Genomic DNA, 22,888 nt, shown 5'->3' with positions numbered 1-22,888 from the left:
GGTGACTGAAATTGCATTTACTCGTATTTGGGTCTTCAATTTTGTTCCATTGATCTATGGGTCTATTTTTGTGCCAGTATCATGTTTTTTTTTATGACTATAGCTCTGTAATACAACTCGAAATCTGGTATAGTAATCCCCCTTGCATTACTCTTACTGCTCAGGGTTGTTTGGGCTATCCGAGATCTTTTGTGCTTCCATATGAACCTTACGATAGTTTTTTCCAATTCTGTGAAAAAGTCATGGGGATTTTGTTTGGCATTGCATTGAATCTATATATGACTCTTGGTAGGATGGTCATTTTCACAATATTAATTCTTCAATCCATGAGCATGGGAGGTCCTTCCATCTCCTGGTGTCTTCCTCAGTCTTTCTTTAACAATTTAAAATTTTCATTGTAGAGGTCTTTAATGTCTTTGGTCAGATTTATTCCAAGCTATTCTATTAATTAATTAATTAATTTATATTTATTTATTTATTTTTTATTTGCAGCTATTGTGAAAGGGAGTGTTTCCATGTACTCTATCTCTGATTGCTTGTTATTGGTATATAGAAAGGCTACAGACTTGTAGATTATTTTTGTAACCTGCCACTTTACTGAATGTGTTAATAACTTCTAGGAGTTTTCGGGTGGAGTTTTTGGTGTCTCAGATATAATATCCTATCATCTGCAAAAAGAGATAATTTGATCTCTTCTAATTATTACTCCTTTAATTTCCTTCTCTTGTCTTATTGCTCTTGAGTTTCAAGCACTGTTAAAAAGGAGTGGAGATAGTGAACAGCCTTGTCTGGTTCCTGATTTCAATGGGAATGCTTCCAGTTTTTCTCCATTTAGAATGATGTTGGCTGTGGGTTTGTTATATATGGCTTTAATTTTGTTGAGGTATGTTCCCTCCAGTCCAGTTCCCTCTAGGACTTTGAACATAAATGCATGTTGAATTTTGTCAAAGGCCTTCTTTGCATCTATTGAGATGACTATGTGGTTCTTGTCTTTGAGCCCATTTATATGATTTATGACATTTATTGACTTAATATTGAACCATCCCTGCATCTCTGGAATAAAGCCATTATGGTGGATGATCTTTTGTGATGTGTGTCTTTTTGTGATCTTTTTGATGTGGTTTGCCAGTATTTTGTTGAGAATTTTTGCGTCTATGTTCATTCAGGATATGGGTCTATAGTTTTCTTTTTTGGTTGTATCTTTACCAGGCTTTGGTATTAGAGTGATGCTGGCTTCATAGAAGGAATTTGGAAGTTCTCCCTCCATTTCTATCTTTTTGAATAAATTAAGTAGTATTAGATGTAGATCTTCTTTAAATGTCTGGTAGAATTCTGTTGTAAATCCATCTAGTCCTGGGCTTTTTCTAGTCTGGAAGTTTTGTATTACTGTTTCAATTTCCTTATGTGTTATGGGTCTGCTTTAGCTGTTGATCTCTTCTTGGTTTAGTTTTGGTGGTTCCCATGCTTTTAGATACCCGTCCATTTCTTTTACATTTTCAAATTTAGTAGCTTATAGGTTTTTAATGTATTCCCTTATAATGTTCTGGATCTTTTTTGTTTCTGTTGTTATGTTTCCCCTTTCATCTCTGATTTTGTCGATTTGGAGGTGCTCTGGGCTAGCGGTCTGTCAATCTTGTTTATCTTTTCAAAGAACCAGCTCTTCGATTTATTGATTCTTTGTATTGCTTTCTTTGTTTCGATTTCATTAATTTCTGCTCTGATTTTTGTTATTTCTTCTTGTCTTCTGGGTTTGGGTTTCATTTGTTGTTGCTTTTCAAGTGTCTTGAGTTGCAATGTTAAGTCATTTATTTTTATTCTTTCTGATTTTTTAATGTAGGCACTTAGAGCTATAGCTAGTCCCTCTAGGAACTGCTTTCAATGTGTCCCAGAGGTTTTTTTGTGTTATATTGTCCTTTTCATTTAGTTCCAAAAATACTTTTTTTTTAATTTCTCCTTTGACCCATTCATCATTCAAGAGTGTGTTGTTTAATCTCCATATGTTCATGTAGTTACTAGGGTTTCTTCTGGTGTTGCTTTTAAGCTTTATTGCATTGTGGTCTGATAGAATGCATGGAATTATTCCAATCTTTTTGTATTTGTTAAGGTTGTATTTATTTTTAAAAAGTTTTATACATGTAGACAATGTATTTTTAATTTATCCATCCCCTACTACCTCCTTCCAACTCCCCATGTGCTCCCCCAACTCATCTGCCTACCAATATCATGTTCACTTTCTTTATCATCATCATCATCATCATCATCATCATCAATAACCCCCATGAGTCTAATTAGTGCTGAGCCATCATGGAAAATTCCAGAAGAAACCATAGATTCTACCAGCTTCAGGGAAATGTGTCACCAATCTATTCCACGGTTTGAATAGACTTCTGCTCTTTGAAACATAAGCATTCTACCCACATATTCTGTCCCTGGGGAATTCTTCCTGATTTTGTAGCAGTTTCATCTGAACCTGGTTAAGACACAGGAAGGTTTTATGGTAGTTTGTTGTTGTTGCTCTTGATGCTGCTGCTGCTGCTGCTGCTACTGTTTGTTTTATGTTTTTAAACAAGTTCTCACCAGGTAGCCTCCCTGATCCGGAACTCACTATGTTGTCCAGGCTGGCCTCCAATTCACAGAGCTCCTTCTTCCTCTGCCTGCTGAGTGCTGGGATTAAATGTGTGCACCACCACACCTGGCCAAGACCCAGAAAGTCCTAAAGGAGGCTAGAAAAGACTAAAAGTAAACAACTCAGAAGTCTCAAGAAATCCCCGAAACTTTACCAGATGTACAAGGCCCCTCCCTCTCCAAGGTTAAATAACTAGTAAAGATGCTGAGGAGAAAAAAAGACCAGCAGCCTGGAAGGCAGAAAACACCTGAGCTGGCTGGGAGAGGCACAAACCAGCCAAGTTTCCTGGAAGATACGCTTTGACCTGCCAAGCAAGTCATACAGTGCATTCCAGGGTTCCAGCTTTCAGAAGCCATCACCTATGCTGGGGTGGGCTTTTGGTGATACAGATGTCTTGAATAATACCTGATCCTGTAAGTAACCCCTCACTCATACTTCTGTAAGTAACCCCAATAAACTTATTGGTTCACCAAGTTGGACTTTTGTAGTATCCTTACTTTGGTCTGTCATTAGTTCCCTAGCTGGAGTGAGTAGATGTTTGTTCAGGTCTCCCCAGGAATACAGTCACACTCAAGATCAACAGTGACAAGGAGAAGTATCTGAAGATTTGGATTCCCATACATGTGAAATTCTTTCAAGATTATTATTGGGGCTATAGAGATGGTTCCACAGTTAAGAGCACCTCATAAAGAACCCAGGTTTAGTTCCAAATAGCCACATGGTAACTAACATCCACAACTCCAGTTCCAGGGGATCTGATGCCTTCTTTTGGCACTGTAAGACAAGGGTGCACTTACATATACACAAGCAAAACACTCATACACATGAAAGAAATGAAAATCAAAAACAAATTTTAAAGAATATCATTATAACCACTCAAAAACAGGAAGGAAGGACGGAAGATATAGTTCAGTGGTAAAGCACCTACTTAGTATTTTCAAGGCCCTAGGTTCTCCTCAGTATTAAACAAAAGATATTCTATATCTAGTGAATATTTTAATGTAAACCATGAAGTCTACTGGATAGGCCCAGAATCACTTAGTGAAGTAATTGTGAGCTTTGTGAAACACCCAACACTTACTTTACCATTGTCCTATTGCGTGAGAGACATCTGTTTTCAGGAATTTATCTAGGCTCCCATTTGCTAATCGCTGGCTTAGGAATGAGTATGTGGCATAATTGTTATCAGACATGAGAACAGATATACACTGGAGGTTTCTAGAAATATTCTTTGCCTATGCTATATTGTGGATGTTGACCGACCCCGGAGGCCCCACGTATGAAGGGTTAATCTCCAAGATGGCAAGTGGGAGATGAGGAAACCTTTAGGAGGTAGGACCTTCTAGAAGTTTCTTAGGTCTTTTGGACCTTCAAAGGGGATTGGGAGGGGAGGAAAGACAACTCAACATTAAGAGCACTGGCTGCTCTAGCAGAAGACTCAGGTTCAATTCCCAGTACCCACATGGCAGCTCACAACTGGCTGTAATTCTAGTTCCAAAGAATATAATGCCTTCTTCTGACTTCAGTGAGCACAGGCATACACATAGTATATGTACATACATGTAGGCAAAACACTCATACACATAAAATAAAATTAAAATAAACCTTAAAATAAAGGGAGTATGGGCTCTTAACCTCTCTCTTTCTCTCCCCATCCATCAAAAACCTGATTTGTCTCTATAGCTGGACATGAATAAGAATACTTGTAGTTCATTTTTAGTCATTTAAAATCTAAAAGGGCTTGAAATATGACTCAGTGGGTAATAGCACTTGCTACATAAGCATGAGAACCTGAGTTCAAATTCCAACACTCGTATAAAAAGCCAGAGGTGGCTACATGCACTTGTAATCCTAGCACTATGGGGGCAAAGACAGGATCTCTGGGGCTTTCTGGGCTCCAGGTTCAGTGAGAAACACTCTAAAGGGAATAAGTTGGAGAGCAATAGAGCAGAAAAGTCTGATGTTCTCTTCTAGTCTTGTGCATGCACCCATATAGCATACAACACACGCACACACACACACACACACACACACGTGCATGCATATACAACACACACACGTGCATGCATGTACAAAAATTAATTAATTAATTAATTAATTGTCATGTGAGGAAGGTGTGTGACCATCAAAACCACTCAACAAGGAATAGTCCTTGTTTTTTATGCTCTGGCCAGCCTTACAGATTGCAGAGGTGATTCTTCAAAGTAACGTCAGCAGGTGGCCTGAGAAGAGAGGTAGGGACTGGGCCTCTGTGAGTCTCAGTGTCTACTGCCCTCCCCTGTGTGGGACAAGTTGGGGAAAGGGAATCCAATTCCTGCTTAATGTGCAAGTGCATGGGAACGTACTTACTGTCTGTCATTGGACATTAGATGTGGAATAACCAATGCAACAGCTTTAACTACACAAAAATATCATATCTCTCTCTCTCTCTCTCTCTCTCTCTCTCTCTCTCTCTCTCTCTCTGTTCTTTTGTAGCCCTGGTTAGCCATTAACTCCTGCTCTCCTTGCTTCCACCTCCCATGTGCTGGGTTTATAAGCATGTGCCACACTCTGGCTTACATTCTTTCTGTGCCCTCTTCCTTGATGTTCCCTGAGCCTTAGGTGTAGAGGTTGCATTGTAGATGTGTCACTTAGAGTTGGGCACCTCACAGTCACTTTCTGCACTTTACCAGTTGTGGAACTTTGTAATAGTCTCCATCTGTTACAAAGACAAACTTCTTTGATGAGTGGTAAGAGGTTCACTTGTCTGTAACTATAAGAATATATATTTAGAATACAATAAAAAATTACATTTGTCTAGGAATGTGACAGAAGTATGTTTTTCTCTAGGGTTTATGACCTGTCCATCCATGTGCACTTGGCATGTTTCCAACACATGATATCCCTCACAATGAACAGGATCTAAGTCCAATTAGACAGCTTCGATTACTCACTCTCAAAATAAAAGTGTCACTACTGTCATTACTGCACTAATAGAGATAGTTTGCTGGGCCAGTCATTGTTACACCACTCCTATTTTAGCCTGGGTTTCTTTTGTACCAGAGAAGTCAGAATATAGAAAAGGACCCAGGATTAGCAGGTTTCCCTAGATACTCCCCGGGTCCCAAGGCTGCCTCCTCAAAAGGACTCTGAACATGTGCTGAGACTGCCAGGGGTTCAGCCATTGCCTAAGTTTACAACTGATAATGGCTCTGGTCTAGAATGCAGTGTCTCAATGGGAATAACGATGCTACTTTTGCCCAGTGGTCTCCACAAATGGGGTCAACAGGTGTAGGAAAGCCAACCTTGAGGAGCTGAAATGAACCCACATCTCTAATAGCATAAGCATGTTATGCACCTTCTACCACTGAAGTATATCCCTACCCGGGAAAGCCACCTTTAATGAATGGAAATCAAACTCCATGTCATCTGTATCACAAGGCAAGGGCACCAGGCCCTACCTGACAGTTCTTTAGGAATGAAACTTTAACCCTGACCAATACTAGTTCAGGTGTTCTTATCTTACTCTTAGGAGTGCTTACTGACCATTTCCCTGCTCTCTTAAGTCTCTTTTCCAAAACTGGAGGGGGGGCGGTGGCTAAAACTAAGCAATTCTGAGATGCCATGACTGCCTTGATAAAGGTTTACTAAATTAAAAAATAAATTGACATAAATTAAAATCCCAAAGGGAGTCAATCTTTGCCCAAAGGCTGATGCTTGATGTAGTATAATGGAACAACAGAATAAGCCTAGGCAGTGCTATGTCAATAATATATATTAATATATACTATTTAATAATTAATTAAGCCTACCTTCCCATTTTCTGTTGTGACAATAAATTTCTTGTTAATTAGTTAAGTTACAGCTTCTGCTACTTGCAGCCCAAAGAATCCTACCTAATATACATAGTTATTTACACATTATATAATGTAACTGGTTTAAGCTGATTTTTAAAGCAAAAAATTTTAATAGCAAACTTGTGAAGAGTTCAGCCATACGCAACATCAGATAAGCACATGATGCCCACTCTAGGCATACAATAAACTGGGCAGATATTTCCTATTTGATCTGCTACTTGCAGCCCAAAGAATCCTACCTAATATACATAGTTATTTACACATTATATAATGTAACTGGTTTAAGCTGATTTTTAAAGCAAAAAATTTTAATAGCAAACTTGTGAAGAGTTCAGCCATACGCAACATCAGATAAGCACATGATGCCCACTCTAGGCATACAATAAACTGGGCAGATATTTCCTATTTGATGCACCAGGTTTTTTATATTTGATTATTCACAACCCAAAAAGTTAAACACAAAAGGCATCTTAGGAATAAAATTTTGTATGTCAATTTGGCATTTCACAGAAGAGATGTAAAAGAACTGATTTATACCTTTGCCAAGGCATGAGTTTCTTACAACATATTTTCTTGTTAATATACAAAGGGTCTCAACCCTGAGGCATTAGTAGCAGTAGTATATAAGCTGACTTCTAACTGGGATTGAAATGAGATTTTTTTTAACGCCAAGAAACATTACTACAAATATGATCATGAGTTACTAGGAGATTTCGCCCTAATCTATAGACTCCTGATCTGTTCCAGAGAATTGAGAAATGGCAAATGTTTGTCTTTAAGAGTAAAGTGGAAGCTCAACAGATAAATTCCACAGAAAGAGTGACTTCATGCTCTGAGCTTCCACAGTGTTAAACAGAGTTTCCATGTGCAAGTCAAGTTTCTAAAAATTTATTTGGGTAAGTTGAAATTTTTAACTGACCTACTAATTATAAGGACCATAAAAACAACAACCATCTGACTTGTTTAGTCCCTAGCACATGTGGACCATGTTAAAGTAGTCAGCTTCATGGTTTCTTGCAATATAGTCACGCCTGCCTGAACTTGTGAGAGTTCCTTTGTTTCTGAGTAACTCCCGTGCTCCATTTCCCCACACTCCTCTTGTCCTTGGGGTCCTCTGCTCTTCCCCACCTCTACTCTGTCCTCCAGTTTACTTTCCTTCCCATCATTCCAGGTCTAATTCAAGTCCAATCTGCTAGAAGACTAAGCACTCTGCTCCTTAGAACTGCTTGGGAGGAAAGTCTGAAAAACAATTCTATGCCCATATTTAATGAGATAGAATTGTATAATGAAGAATTTAATCTTTAAAAATTAAAGCCAGGCTCTAGTATTCATTGACTCTGTTACTTTAGAGCAAACTCTCCATGAATGTTTCAGGGATGGTTAGTATTAATCATCAACTCTACACAAGGAGGCAAGCCTCTGGGCACACTTGTGAGGGATTATCTAGATTAAGATTAGCTTCTGAGAATGCCTGTGAGGATTATCTTTTAATTAGTTAATTAATCGAGATGGCAAGACCCGCCCACTGTGGGTGCACCATTCCCTAGGCAGAAGATTCTGAACTGTGTGGGGTGAGGAAAGTGAGCTGAGCACTAGCATGTTGACATTCAGTGCTGTGCTCTGACTGCAGATGTAACATAATCAGCTGCTTCAAGCTCTTCATGCCTTGACTTCCCCACCATGCTGGACTGTAATCTGAACTGTAAACCAAAGTAAACCCCTTCTCCTTAAATTGCTTTTGACCAAATATTGTATCATAGCAACAGAAAATAAATTAATACAGTTGCTTTTTTTTTTGGCTTTTTTGAGACAGGTTCTCCCTGTAGCCCCAACTGTCCTGGAACTCACTGTGTATAGCAGGCTGGCCTTGAACTCACAGAGATCTGCCTGCCTCTGCTTCCCAAGTGCCGGGACTACAGGCAAACACCACCATGCCCGGCTACAGTTGCTATTTTTATTAATAATAACAGCAATTAATAATTATTAAATCTTTATTCTGCTATCTAGTATAAAATGCACTGATACACTAGATTTAGCTTCTTCTGAAACAATCTACAGAGATTACTGAATTAGAGATGATGCTGATGATCTACATAAACCTAAGGCATCTACTGCCTCACAGGTACACAAAAATGGGGCTGAAGAGATGGCTCAGTGGTTAAGAGCACTGGCTGCTCTTGCAGAGGACTCAGGACCAATTCCCATCATTCACATCATGGCTAACAATCAGCCATAACTCCAGTTCCAGGGGATCTGACACCCTTTTCTGGCCTCCATGGGCATTGCATGACATGGGTGCACTTACATACATGTAGGCAAAATATGAATACACATAAAATAAAAATAATAAAATACTTTTTAAAAGTGATATCCCAGTGTGGGAAGCCCAGTTATGATCTCAACTAAGACATTTGAGATAATAGAGTCCTAATTTCCCTTTCTGTAATATGAATTACATCTCTCCTACTCACCTCATGAAATTGTGGAACTTGAAAAAAAGATGAGTGTAATAGTATCAGTAGTTATTACAGGTGTTCCTCAATGTAGGAAATTACATCCTGATAAATCCATGGTAAGTTGAAGATATTGGAAGTTAAACACTGCATTCAATATATCTGACTTACCAAACATCACAGCTCAGCATCATAGAACCCTGCAGGAATTGCTTGTCTACACTTGTGCTCCCACAACCGGCTTGGAGATGTTGCTCACTGAAACTGCCCAGCATTGACAGAGACCATGGCACTATTTACTGATTTGTCTGGAAAATTATAAAGTTTAAAATCTGAATTAGTTTGTACTGAATAACTGTATGATGCTTTTATACCATTTTAAAGTCAAAAAAATTTTGTAAAACAGACAAATCATTGTAAGTCGAGGTCTGTCTCTATACATTCAGAATGCTGTTAATATAGTCATATAAATACTTTAATAATAAGCCAGAATGCTTATAATGTTCAAATGAACAGAGAAAAATACATAATTATTCAACAATGTTATCAAGGCCACAAAACTGGATTTTGGAAAAGACTATAATGAAACACCGATTTTTTAATAGTTTATCTGATGGGAGACAAGGTTAAGAAGGTCCTCCCTCGTTCCCTCCTTAAATTTTGTGCCCAAGATAACATTCTGGATACTCAGATGAAATTGCATTGCTAGGGCAACGCTGATGGCAACATCAAATAACCTCCCTCTACTTCCCCCTCAGGCATATCCTAACAGGACCAGCAACAGCAAAGAATGATTGGCAGAGTTCCAGTTCCAGCAATACCAATCACAGAGGGTCATTTGGGGGCTGAAAACCTAATAACTGTCACACTGATTAGCTAAAACTTTCACCAGGAAGAATATATCTTCACTCTTGTTCTCATCAAATCATTTTTAAAGATAAAATCTAAAAAAAGTCCAGAGTTCCAATGCCTAGCAGGAAGAGGGCATGGAACAGAGGCAGGAGAATTACCATAGATTGCACAGCAGTGAAAGGGCTTGCTCTGAATCAGAAACAGAATCTCTCTCAATTTTTTTCTTTCTTTTTTTTAAAAAAAAATTATTTTATGTGTATGAGTGTACTGCGTGCATGTGTGTAAGGGCACCCATGTCATGCAGTGCCCACAGAGGTCAGAAGAAGGCATTGGATCCCCTGGACCTGGAGTTAAGGACGTTTGTTAACCGCCATGTGAGTGCTGGGAATCAAACCTGGGTCCTGTTGCAAGAATAGTCAGTGCTTTTAACCACTGAGCCATCTCTCCAGCCCCTGCCTAAAATATTTTCGTTGGGATATTAGTTCATGGATCCAGGTGATCAATATTTAAGGAAATAGCTCAAGGGCAATACAGAAAGCATAAAGTTGTTTTTAAAGTATAAATGTTGAAACCAAATTGCTTGGTTCCAAATCCCACCTTCACCAGTTGTGAGCCAAGTATAAATAAGAGATCTGAGGGAAATTTTGGAAGAAACATAAATAATCAGGAGCAGAGCCATAGGAAAACATGGGACTGGTACATGGTGTATTTTGAAATGATAAAAAGAATATGCTGTAAAATTTATATTTTGGTCATGGTTATATCTCTTTCACAGTATGTGACATGCAACAAATTCTCACTGATTAGTTGTTAAAGTAATTACTCGAATGAATTTAGTAATTAAAGAGTATTGAAAGTACAGCACACATCTTTAATCCCAGCACTTGGGAGGCAAAAGCAGGTGGATATCTGTGAAATAGAGGCCAGCCTGATCTACATAGAGAGTTCTAAGCCAGCTGGAGCTGCAGGGAGATGATGTCTCCAAAAAAAAAAAAAAAAAAAGTGCTTGAAATAAATGTTATAATTGGTATCTCTACCTCAGGTCAGTCCAGGCGGAAACTGTAGAATGCTTAAAGTAAATTGATTGCTTTAGACATACGACAAGAAAACCTTATCTCCTTCCACTCAATAAAATAATAAGTACTTGGGGGAGTCAAATAGTAAACATATAGCTATGCAAAGGACCCAAAATCAAATGAAAGATAGTCTCAAGAAACTCAATGGAGGCTGGTGAAGTGGCTCAGTGGATAGAAGCACTTGCCATGCAACACTGACTACCAGAGTCAGAGAACAGACTCTCAAAAGCTGTCCCCTGACCTCCCTCCACATATGAACCATGACATGTGTAGACACACACACATAATAATAATAAATAAAATTTAAGAAGAGGAAAGTCATTGGAAGAGACATAATTCATACACATGAAATAGAAACTATCATCACAGAGCATATAGTAAAGAACAAATTATCTCAAACAGGAAGTGTCAAGCAATAGAAAGTAGAAGACACAAAAATCACCCTTACTGAGGCTCCAGACTCAGCAGCTCGTCCCCAGCAGCAGTGGCCCTAAGAACCTTGGGTATCATACAGTGAGTCAATAATTGCTCTGGAAAATCTAAGGTTTTATTGGTAGCATATCGTACTTCTTTCACACTGTTGAAATCAAAGGCTTCATCCTGAGGTAGAGAGGAGTTTTCATGAAGAGCTTCTAAATCTCCACATTACAGCAACTTTATGTTTCCTCCCAATCCCCTGCCCCCATCCCAACATAACATCCACATCCATGTAACATAGAAAGGGCAGGTAGGAAGAGAAAAAAGAGAGTTTTGTCACAGAAGAAAATTTACCACCTTCGTTCTAAGATGATCGTAAATATAGCTAGTTTAATGCCTTCTTTCATCTTTCAAATAAGACAAAACAACAGTCCTCAATTCCACAAAACAGGCCTCAAAAATCTTTTTTAGAAAATAAAAGGAGTAGATAAGCTATCTGATTTGCCTATATGCTTTATAATTATAGAAGGATCTGAAGAAAACTCCAGATTTGCATGTTGGGGTTACTCCCTTGACCATTTACGATGTAATAACTATCATTTACCCAGGTCTGCAAATAAAGGAATTGGCCCATGCATGCTGAAAATTGAATGTACATATATAAAGAATGCAGAATTTAAATGATGTCTCCGTATACAGAATACATAAATGCAAAAATGTTTCCTATTAGTATGAGCAATGCTGGCTCTGTTAATAATAATTAGGTTTGTTAAGAAGACTTTATCCGTTAGACCACACACAGCATAGGCCATGACTTCATAGGGTATACCCTAAAGAAACAAGTTGTGAGTTATGATAAGCTATCTATAAGCACTGGATAAAAGCTTACAACAAAATGACCATGTACAGTTGACAAGACAGATCAGTGTATGTGTGAAATGACTTCCTTATTCATTTCTATCTTGCTCTTTAGTTTTTATGCACCCTAAAAAGGCCAGCCCCAGATTGATAACAGACCGTCTTGAATATTAATCTAGAAACAGGTAGAACAATTGCTTTCATTGTCTTAACTGCTCAGTATTTAATCATTACAGCCTTACATAGTGGTATATGCTAGATGTCTCAAAGTGGTCAATTCTTAAGGTTGTTTGTTTGCTATACATCTAGACTGTGTACTTAAAGTTTTTCAAACATCTTCCTGAGAAAAATCATTTTTTCTCACAAACTTAAAGGTAACAGAAAGGCAAAGAAAAGCATACAGAACTTCCCGCAGAGCAGAATAAATCAATTTCACTTTAGTCTCACCTCTTTATCCCCAAACACAGTCATTATGCTACTTAGAACTGACATAAGTAGGAGATGGAAATGCATGCGAGAAGCTGGGTGGATGCACCATTAAATACTATTTTCATAACTCTTGGCAATTTTACAATGGCACTTACAGATGCATTATAATGCTTAATCCAGATTACATTGTGCTACAGAAGACAATATTATTCATCTCCATTTCAAATAAGGAACAGAGGCTCAGAACCAACACCAAGACAAAGCACAGTCCGCCCCATCTTCCATTGACTGCACTGCTCCTCTGTTGACCCCAGATGACTGAGACTTGTTCAAAAGAAATGGGCTAAACTCTAAAGCAAAGCTTCAAGGCAGTGCATAGCTCAGTCCCTCTTGATGTACCCACATTGGTCATTCTCCGCAACATTGCATAGTCTCATAAGTATCTGCTTTGGTCACAGCTCTCTGCTACTATAATAATTATTAAGACATAAAGCCAACTACCAAGAGAAGAGTAAATACTCCATTTAAGCCCATCCTCTCTTAATTCTTATAGTTGAACTTAATGATTAATTAAATGTAATTTTTAAATGCAGAGTCAAAATCAGGAAATGGTTTGTCTTTATTCTATCTGTAAAATATAGCTTAAAAGTAACCAAACAGCTGGACATGGTGGCTTCTGCCTATAGTCCCAGCACTTGGGAGACTGAGGCAGGATTGCCACAAGTTCAAGGCCAGCCTGGGCTATATAGTGAATCAGAGGCCAGCTTAGGAAGACCCTGACTCTGAAACAACAATATTAAAAAATCTAAGCGAGGAACTCACATAAGATTGGTCCTAAATTATTCTCCCCTTTCATGTATATGTGCATCTGATGGGAAGTTTTTGATTAGGTATGAAAAGAAATAGTTTTGCCAATAACTCAATCTTTCCCAATCTCCTAAGCTTTTGAGAAGAAAAGACCATTCTGATGAACACAATATTTTGTTTTTAAAGTTATCGAACATCACCAATGTGCAAGACTGTTCCTGCCACAACCATCACAAAAATAGTAATTTGGGGAGAGTTTCAGAGCCCCTGTGACCCAGACCCCTAATAAATGGGCAACAACGGTTTCTGGAGGTCCTGGCTTTTCCTCCCCCTCTTGCATTCTTTCCCACAACAAGCCACAAATCTGACTCAGAACTATACGTTAATAGTTAGAACCAGTCATGTCCACATAGTGTCATAGAAACATCCACTCTGGTCAGGTGTGTGACCCACATATTTAATCCCAGCACTCGGGAAGCAGAGGATTTCTGTGAGTTGGAGGCCAGTTTGGTCTACATAGTGAGAGAAAGAAATGAAGGAAAAAGAGAGGGAGGTAGGTAGGGAGGGAACTCTGAATCACCCCTTGCTCTGACAATTTATTATTAGTAATAATTAATAATGTAACATGTCCAAGAAGTTTTAAAATTCATAGTAACCAACCAGCAGTGTTTTATTGTTCTTGTTTCAGTGGTATTTAGGGTTATTTCTGTGGTTTTCTGCTTTGGGAGTTTTTTTCCAAAGATTTGTTTATTTTTATTTTATGTATGAATTTTTTGTCTGTATGTACGTTATGTGTACCACGTGCCTGCTTAGTGCTTGCAAAGACCAGAAGACATCAGATCCTCTGGAGCTGACGTTACAGACAGCTGTCAGCTACCATGTAGTTTCCGGGACTTGAACCCCACTCTTCCAAAAGAGCAACAAGTGCTCCTAGTAGCTGAGCCGTCTCTTCAGGCCGTGCTTTTGTATTTTTTAAAATTTCTTTTATTTTATGTGTGTGAGTGTTTGCCTGCATGTATGTAAATGCATCTGTGTTGTGCAAAGCCCACAGAGGCCAGATGCCCCGGAACTAGAGTTAGGAATGGTTGTTAGCCACCATGTACATGTTGGGAACAGAACCTCTTATGCAAAAGCAACAAGTACTCTTAACCACGGAGCCATCTCTCCACCCCCACACCCCAGCTTTTGATTTTTGTTCCACTGTTTCTGTTGTTGTTTTAGTTTTTTGCAATTATCGTAACAGGTCACCTTCTTGACCATAGCTATACCATGTTAAAGTTTAGGCTGACTCTAAAATTAGCAGGCAGTTAGTCCAGGGTTGGAACACATGTCAGCTGGACCCCGGTTGTCTTGGAAACAGGTCAGAGTGTCCCAGAGGGCACCTGCTAACTGAAGATTTATGGCTTCTGTAGGTTATGCTTGGCTTGCTTCTGCAAAAATAGTAATTGTTACTTAATAGAAATTGTTAAGGGGGCTTTCCACTTGTAAGCTTGGGAACTTAAACTTTTCACCCCTGGTTATGGTTTCTCTGTATAAAACCTTACCCTAGAGATGGCTCCATGCTACACACTGGGTTCCCGACAGCCTTGTGTAGTAGCCCTGGCCAGTAACAACTTTCGTTCGGCAAAACTTTGACTGGTCTTCTCCAGTGAAGCACCCCACAATATTATAACTCTATACAATATGGCTTAGTAATATGAATAAATTCTTAAGAATAATACAGTTAGAATGCATATAACATACACATTGCATAATTCCAATCTAAATTTAAAATAATCATAATCTATAAGAAAAAGTATCAGAGATATTGGAGAGTGAAATATCCTTGTTATAGCAATTAACATAGGCTTTGTCTTTGTTTTTACCATATTGATTGGGGGGGATTGCTGGCAATGGAACCCAGAACCCTATGCATACTAGACAAATGGGCTATCACTATACTATATCCCCAACCTTGGTATGATTATTCATGAACATATTAGTGATTAATCACCTTGTAATACCATTTAGTCTTCAGGATAGAAGTAGTGCTATTATTTTAAAATAGTTTTGTTTTACATTCTAAACATGTTTTCTATTCTAATAATTAAAAATTAATCAGGGACGTGATATTTAAAGGTTTTGTGGTAAACCTTTTGGTGAAGTATTTATGCCAATGAATAAAATTGAAATTATGCTTTGAGTTTCATGTTAGCTACGTATCATGGATCATTTTGAAATCCCATATTCACAGTCAAATGATACAACGTAAATAATATTGTTTGCCCAACAACATTTAATGTTAAATGGTAACATCACTATATTTGTCTAAGATCTCATTATTGCTTTTCCAGTACTGCATTACAGATGTAACAAGGCCTGGACTAGCTACAGTTCACATTTCCTCTTCTGTTCATAGTTGTTTGGTTTGGCTTCATTGTTTGGCTGGTGGTTTGACAGGTCTTGCTACCCAGCTAGCCTTGAAGTTCTACTATGTAGGCCAGGACCTTAACATCCTGCATACTAGGTTTACAAGCAGGTATCACAATGCCTGGTTAATAATGTCTGCTTCTTACAGTATTCCTAAAAAGAAAATTAAAAATGATGCTAAGTATAGTGATTTACACCTGTAAACACACAGTATGAGGCAGAGGCAAGAGGACTGTGAGTAGAGGCCACACTGGGTCACATAGCAAGCAAGACCTTGACTCAATTTTTTTTTCTAATTTAACAAATAAAAATGGGCCGGGCATGGTGGCGCACGCCTTTAATCCCAGCACTCTGGAGGCAGAGGCAGGAGGATCTTTGTGAGTTCGAGGCCAGCCTGGTCTACATAGTGAGTTCCAGGACAGCTGGGGCTACAAGGAGACCCTGTCTCAAAAAGACAAAAAAGACATAATAAAAAAAGATACATTAAGTTGCTATAAAAAGGCACAGTGTAATGATCTGTAATACTGGTCTTTCTTTCAGACCTCTAAAATCCATTAACAAAATGTGTGAACCAAGACTGAGATTTATGCAGATTGAATAGTATATATCATAATAAGGTACATTAAAAGTTTTTTGATTTAGAAAGTTCAACTTAGAGTTATTCTCACCAGGTTTAAGTATAATAAAATCTATGTATTCATATCTTATTGAAATCCACAGAAAAAAAAAAACAGCAATTTTTCCCTTAGGGAAGGTTCTCAGTTGTCTAGGAAGAATCCAGTTTTTTGTGTTTTAAATTTTGCTCCTCCAGTAGCTGAAGGAAGCAGAAAGGGAAACTACAAATCAGAATAGAGCCAGGCTTGGTAGCAAAGGCCTGGAATCCCAGTACTTTGGAAGTGGAGACAGGTGGATCATGACTTCTGGGTTATCCTGTTTCATAGCAAATTCAAAGCCACATGGACAAGATGAAACCCCCACCCCCAAGTCTCAAAACAAAACAAAATACAATCAGAATGAAGGGGGTGTTTTTTTTCTAAAGATGGAAAGTTAAGAATTCCTCAAGGGTCAAGGTCAGAGAAAACAAAGTCACTCTACATTTAAAGGAAGATAGCCAGTGGGGAAACGGATGACAACAAGGAGACTCAGCTCAGCAGTTACCAGCACTGACTGCTCTTGCAGAGGACCCTGGTTCGATTCCCAGCACCCACAAGGCGGCTACGAACCATCCTTAACTCCAGGTCCAGGGGACTCCGAAGCCCTCTTCTGACTTCCACGGCATTGCACGACACGGGTACACTCACATACATGCAGGCAATACACTCCTACACATAAAATAAAAATAATAAATAAAATAGGCCGGGCGTGGTGGCACATACCTTTAATCCCCGCACTGGGGAGGCAGAGGCAGGCAGATCTCTGTGAGTTCAAGGCCAACCTGGTCTACATAGTGAGTTCCAGGACAGCTGGGGCTACAGGGAGATCCTGTCTCAAAAAGACCAAATAATAATATAATAATAAATAATAATAATAAATTAAGAAATTAATAAAATATTAAAAGAAAACAAGGAGACTAACTCCACAGAAGATTACTCCTCCAAATACCAACTACACAAATGCCAACTACATACAAGGCTACTGGGGAATGAAGAACCCCCTAGGCCAGCAAAAGATAAAGAACCAGGGCCCCATCTTGAAAGGGCCCCATGTCTTGACTTGTACCTGCCTTTGCCTCTGCACCACAGCTGTTTGTCTCTGACAGAGCTGACTCAGACTAAGCAGTTCTTCTAAAGAGCAGCACCACTTACTCAAAGAACTGATTTCTGATATTTCATGCCTCAGTCCCAGAGACTAACCAAATAAATAAACATCTTCTCTCTCTACAGGAATGACATATACCATAATACTTTCCTAAGAGCCCTTCCATAAATTTAGCTAACACTTTTAATCAAATAGATTAAGCTCTCAAGCTTTTCATTCAAATAAGAGATTCAATATGTTTTATTTTCCTCTCTCTCTACACATGAGAGATCAGAGAAATATCATAATTCCTCTCTGTTATGTTTCATCAAGATTTTCAACATTTAAGTATTTTTGCCTTTCAGAAAAAAAGAATATTGGTTTAAGTATTATTTTTAGAACACAAATTCTGATCCAGTTTGGTGGCACATGCCTTTAATCCTAGCACACAGGAAGAAGAAGTAGGCAGACTTCTGTGAATTCAAAGCCAGCCTGGTCTACATAGTGACTTCCAGGTCAGCCAGCACTATATGGTGAGACCCATTCTTAAAAAAAGAACACAAGTTCCTAGGTAAAATGAACAAGTTGAGATGCAAATGTTCAGGTGTGGTAGCACCCTCCTTTAATCCCCGCACTTGGGAGGCAGAGGCAGGCGGACCTCTGGGAGTTCAAGGCCAACCTGGTCTACATAGTGAGTTCCAGGACAGCTGGGGCTACAGGTAGACCCTGTCTCAAAAAGACCAAAAAGAAAAAAAGAAAGAAAAGAAATTGCAGATTATTTTCCCAGAGTATAGCACAGAATATGGGCATCCTATGAGACTCCTTTGTTGGAAATAAAATTTCCAAAGATGGTTTTATGACAAACATAAAATTGAGCCAGTTTTTCTGCAGAAATAAAGAGGGAGTGTTTTATCCATCTTGCTGAGATTTTCATCAGCAGTTAGAAGTCCCTGCAGTTTTACCGCTAGTATCAAAATTTCAATTAATTAGCATCAAGAGAAAAATAAAGGCTAGGCTGAAAAGCTCAAAACTTACAGAACAGAAAAAGGAAAGGGTGAAAGATTATTAATAAGTGAAAATTGGGGCATGCAATGTTTTTCCATCCTTGTCTGACAGTTCAGAAATATTACATGTAGAAAAAGAATAATAATAACAGCTCATAAAGGAGGCTCTATTACATAGAATTATGATAGTTCCATGGATATTTTAAGTTTCATAAGTCTAATAGCCAAAATTTTTCATTAGCATATTAATTTGAGATTTTTTCATATAAAATGTTGTTTAAAATATCTAATGCCCTTATCAGAAATATAAATGAACTTCTTTAATTCTTTAAAGGAATTCTGCATAATTTAATAGGAATTCTAGAATTAGTATGCAATTCTGAGGATCAAGGTCCTTACTATAAGAATAAAATATTCAATTAACTATCTTGTAGAATTTTTAATTGTGACACTGAAATGTTAAGCAGAGCATTAACATTATTATCCTTCATGAATTAATATTTTCTAGGACTATACACATTACCAGTTCTATAACAGCACTTTAGAGCACGATTTAAAGTTTGGTTTCATTTTTCAACCCATGTTAAAAGGTAGTGTTTAATTCTGATTAAGCTACCTCTACTGTAATAACAAATGGCACATCATTTCAAACCACAGAAATATTATGCTTGCTTAAAAACAATGTTTCAATATTTTAGAATAACATATAATTTCAAAAACAATAAGGTGATCCAAATTAACAATGCTGTACTATAAGGAGTTACTGTCACTGAAATTTTGGGGTCCTTTATGGTTGCCAGGTGATACAAGGGAAAACAGAGTCCTCTCTTGGGATTCTTGGTCTCATTAATAAGATTTTAGGAATAGACTCAAGCAGAAGCTTTAGGACAATTTTATTGGTGTTTAAAAGAAAAGCCTTCCAGACAAGTCAACTGTAAATTTCAGCAGCTGCCTAAAAGAGGAGAATAGAGAAGAAAAGCCCCCTTTAAAGCTAGCATGGGAGTCAGACACGGGAAAAACTAGCAGCCACATGGTGGGGAGGGGAGCTTTAAAGAAGGGGTAAGAAGCCAAAATATTGGGGAAAGCTAAAGTGTTAGGGAAAACATGCTTAGAAAAGAGAGATAAAGATGAAAAGGGGAGGTTATGCATACAAACATACAAAGCTACATGTCTATACTAGCCCCATGAGCTTCAGCACCAGGGGCAGGGATTCCAGGCAGGAAAAGTTCACCCTCTCATTAACACACTACTAATTCCAACTCTCTCTTTAGCTTGCCTTAAGGTGAACCTGCCTTTCTAAGGGTGGTCCCTTAGCCAGGTAATTGACCTAGCAAAACTGGAATGCTGAGTCTCCATTCAGGCCAGAGATTTTATCCTCTTGACCAAGAGTTTTCTCTTAAGGGATCCTTTCTTGCTATTGTAATATCATCATGTATTTTCTAGTTAGTTCCTTGCCTCACAAAAACAAAACAAAACAAGAAAAGTGAGATTCTCCAGCGTACTTCCAAGGAACAAGGCATCTTTGCACAAGAGTGCCTGGGAACAAGACAAAAGCAGCCTGTTGTAGAGTCTGGATACACCACCAGACAATTCCATGAGAAGATACCAAACAGTGGCTCAGGGCCTGGGCTGTGAAGGCAGAAAGGCAGCCAGGTGAAGTCCAAATATTGGAATCACCAACTTACTAACCCTTTGACTTTGGCCAGTTTATTTTTAACTCCTTTGAGCCCCAGTTTCCTTGTCAGTAAATGGGAATAATGGCAATTCTTACTTGGGAGGCAGAAGCATGCCGATCTTTGTGAGTTCAAGCCAACCTGGTCTACATAGAAGTTCCAGGCCAGCTAGGGCTACGGGGAGACCCTGCCTCAAAAAATATATAAGTAAATACATAAATAATAAAATAAATAAATAATAAAATTAAATTAAATTAGGCTCTGAATCATCATCTGGGCATTTCTATATTCAGTACTCCAGAATAACAGAGAGATTTGAATTTGTGGCTTCAGCTGACCATCAACAGCTGCCTAGAACATCATATTAAGACCAATCAATGGGGGCTGGACAAATGGTTCAGTGTTTAAGAAGACTTGCCTTTCTTGCAGAGGACTAGGATTCTATTCATAGCACCTACGTGACAGCTAACAACCAACTATAATTCTAGTGCCAGGGGATCTCACAGCCTCTTCTGGCCTCTGTGAGTGCTGCATGCACATGGCAGGCAAAACACTCATATACATAAAATTAAAATTAAAATAAATGTTAAAGACTAACCAGTGGCATCTGGGAATACAGTTCGGTGGTAAAATGTTTGTCTAGCATTCAAGAAGTTGTGGATTTGATTTCCAATACCACAAAACAAATTTTTTTTTTTCTGAATCAATGGGCAATTCTATTGAATTTGCTTAACAAAAAGGTGAAGTGTTTATTAGTACATCAGAACACTTTCTTGTATAATTTCAAAACCCATAAGATCTTCCATACCAAGCCTGGTCTCAGAGGAAAAGTCATAGATTAGCACTCTAGTTTTCCATCCCTGATATTGACAGGTATTTGTTACCATCTAAGTGATATTTTCTGGAAGGAAAGGGCAACTGTGAACAAATCCACAGAAAATTACTAAATTGGTCCAGAACACTCCACTTCAAACTGCTAGTATCACACTGCCAGGAACATTCCACCAACTGAGAGATCATCATGTAAAAAGCACAAACTTTAACAATATATTAGGAATAAACACTAGGTCAAATATTTTTAAAGTATAGATTCTTTTGGGAATGTATAAGGAATATCAGAGTTCATTTTCATTAGGGAGTTTTGAACAAAAGTAATCATTTTTAAGAATTGAAACAAGCATTCAAAAGATACTAGTCACAAAATCCACATCATACCATGCAACTGCCAACTTTCCTAGTTTAAAAACAGGTAAGGTTTTAGAAAAAGCAAGCAATGCCAAAGAGAATATAATCTTTAATATAATTTTGAAAACAGAGCTCTTCTGCTAAATTCATATTATATGCATCCATTAAGTCTACCAAAGATGTTTTTCAACAGTTCAAATTAAGTCTATCAATATTTATCTTCTGCTAAAGAAAATGTATCAAAATATAGACTTTTATCACAAAAGCCCAATCATTACAGTATCCAGCAAGACCTAAAAGAGTAGGCTCTGTTCCCTCAAAATAGCAATGTAGCCAATAGATTTTTGGCCTTCAGTTATTGCTAATTCTTTCCCCTATAACTATTATAATAAGCAACTTTATTGCAAAGTAATACTGCCACTAATAGTGATACCAAATATGATGTATCTAATTTTTAATTATTTTAGGTTTTTCTACTTCTTTCTTGGTAAATGAACAGAATATACCACTATAACCTACAATATTACATTTTCTTCATGAATAGCTTCTGAAATACTGTAAAGTAGTGCTCTAATGCAACCTGTATGCAATACTTTTTGCCAAATTATTTTAAATAAAAGAATATTCTTGTATATTAGAGTTAGCATAAGGGTGTATAAGAATCAGACTGTTTTTTAACATATATGAGTGTTTTGTCTAATATATGCAAGTGTACCACATGTGTGCAACAACTGCCGAGGTCATAAAGCATCAGAGCCCCTGGAACTGGAGTTACAGATGGTTGTTAGCCACCATGTGGGTGCTGGAAATGGAACCTGAGTCCTCTGCAAGGGCATCCAATGCTCTTAACTATTGAACTATCTAGTCAGCCTTAATTTTTTTATGTGTATGTGTGTTTTATCTGCATGTACATAAGTGCACAACATGTGTACAATACCTACAGGTCAGAAGATGGTGTCAGAACCCTTGGAACTGAAGTTATAAACAGTTGTTAGCCACCATGTGGATGCTGGAAACCAAGCCCTGGTCCTCTGCAAGAGCAGCCACTGCTCTTAACTGCTGAGCCATCTCTCCAGCCCTGAACCAATTATTAAGGTATATGCTTAAAGAAGTGGTTAGTTACTAGGGCTTAATCACTAAATATAAATTTTTAATTTTATCCAATATGACACACACTTAAAAAGTTCTCCTATAAGTGGATTACCTCTCTTGGAGTTGTTGGGGAGGGGGCTTAGATCTTCAAACAATGCTAGCTACTGCCATTGTTCTTGATTACCTGCTGAAACTTGACAGTAAGACCCACTGCTGAAGACACTACAAGAGTCATGGAACAAAGAAAAATCAAGCTGGCACTGACATTAAAGTTCCATCTCTACTGCCTAGGTTTCACAGTGCTGGAAGGTGCTATGCATGCTACCAGAAGATCAAAGTAATCATCAGTCTTACCCAGCTGTGAATCCTGTAAGCTACAACAACTGACCTGGCAAGATATGTCCACTGGTGTGATAGTGGCAGGAATGTTATGG

Source organism: Nannospalax galili, unplaced genomic scaffold (assembly GCF_000622305.1).
Source record: "Nannospalax galili isolate Female #2095 unplaced genomic scaffold, S.galili_v1.0 scaffold168, whole genome shotgun sequence".
Classification (NCBI taxonomy): Eukaryota; Metazoa; Chordata; class Mammalia; order Rodentia; family Spalacidae; genus Nannospalax; species Nannospalax galili.
Note: the sequence above shows the minus strand (reverse complement) of the source record.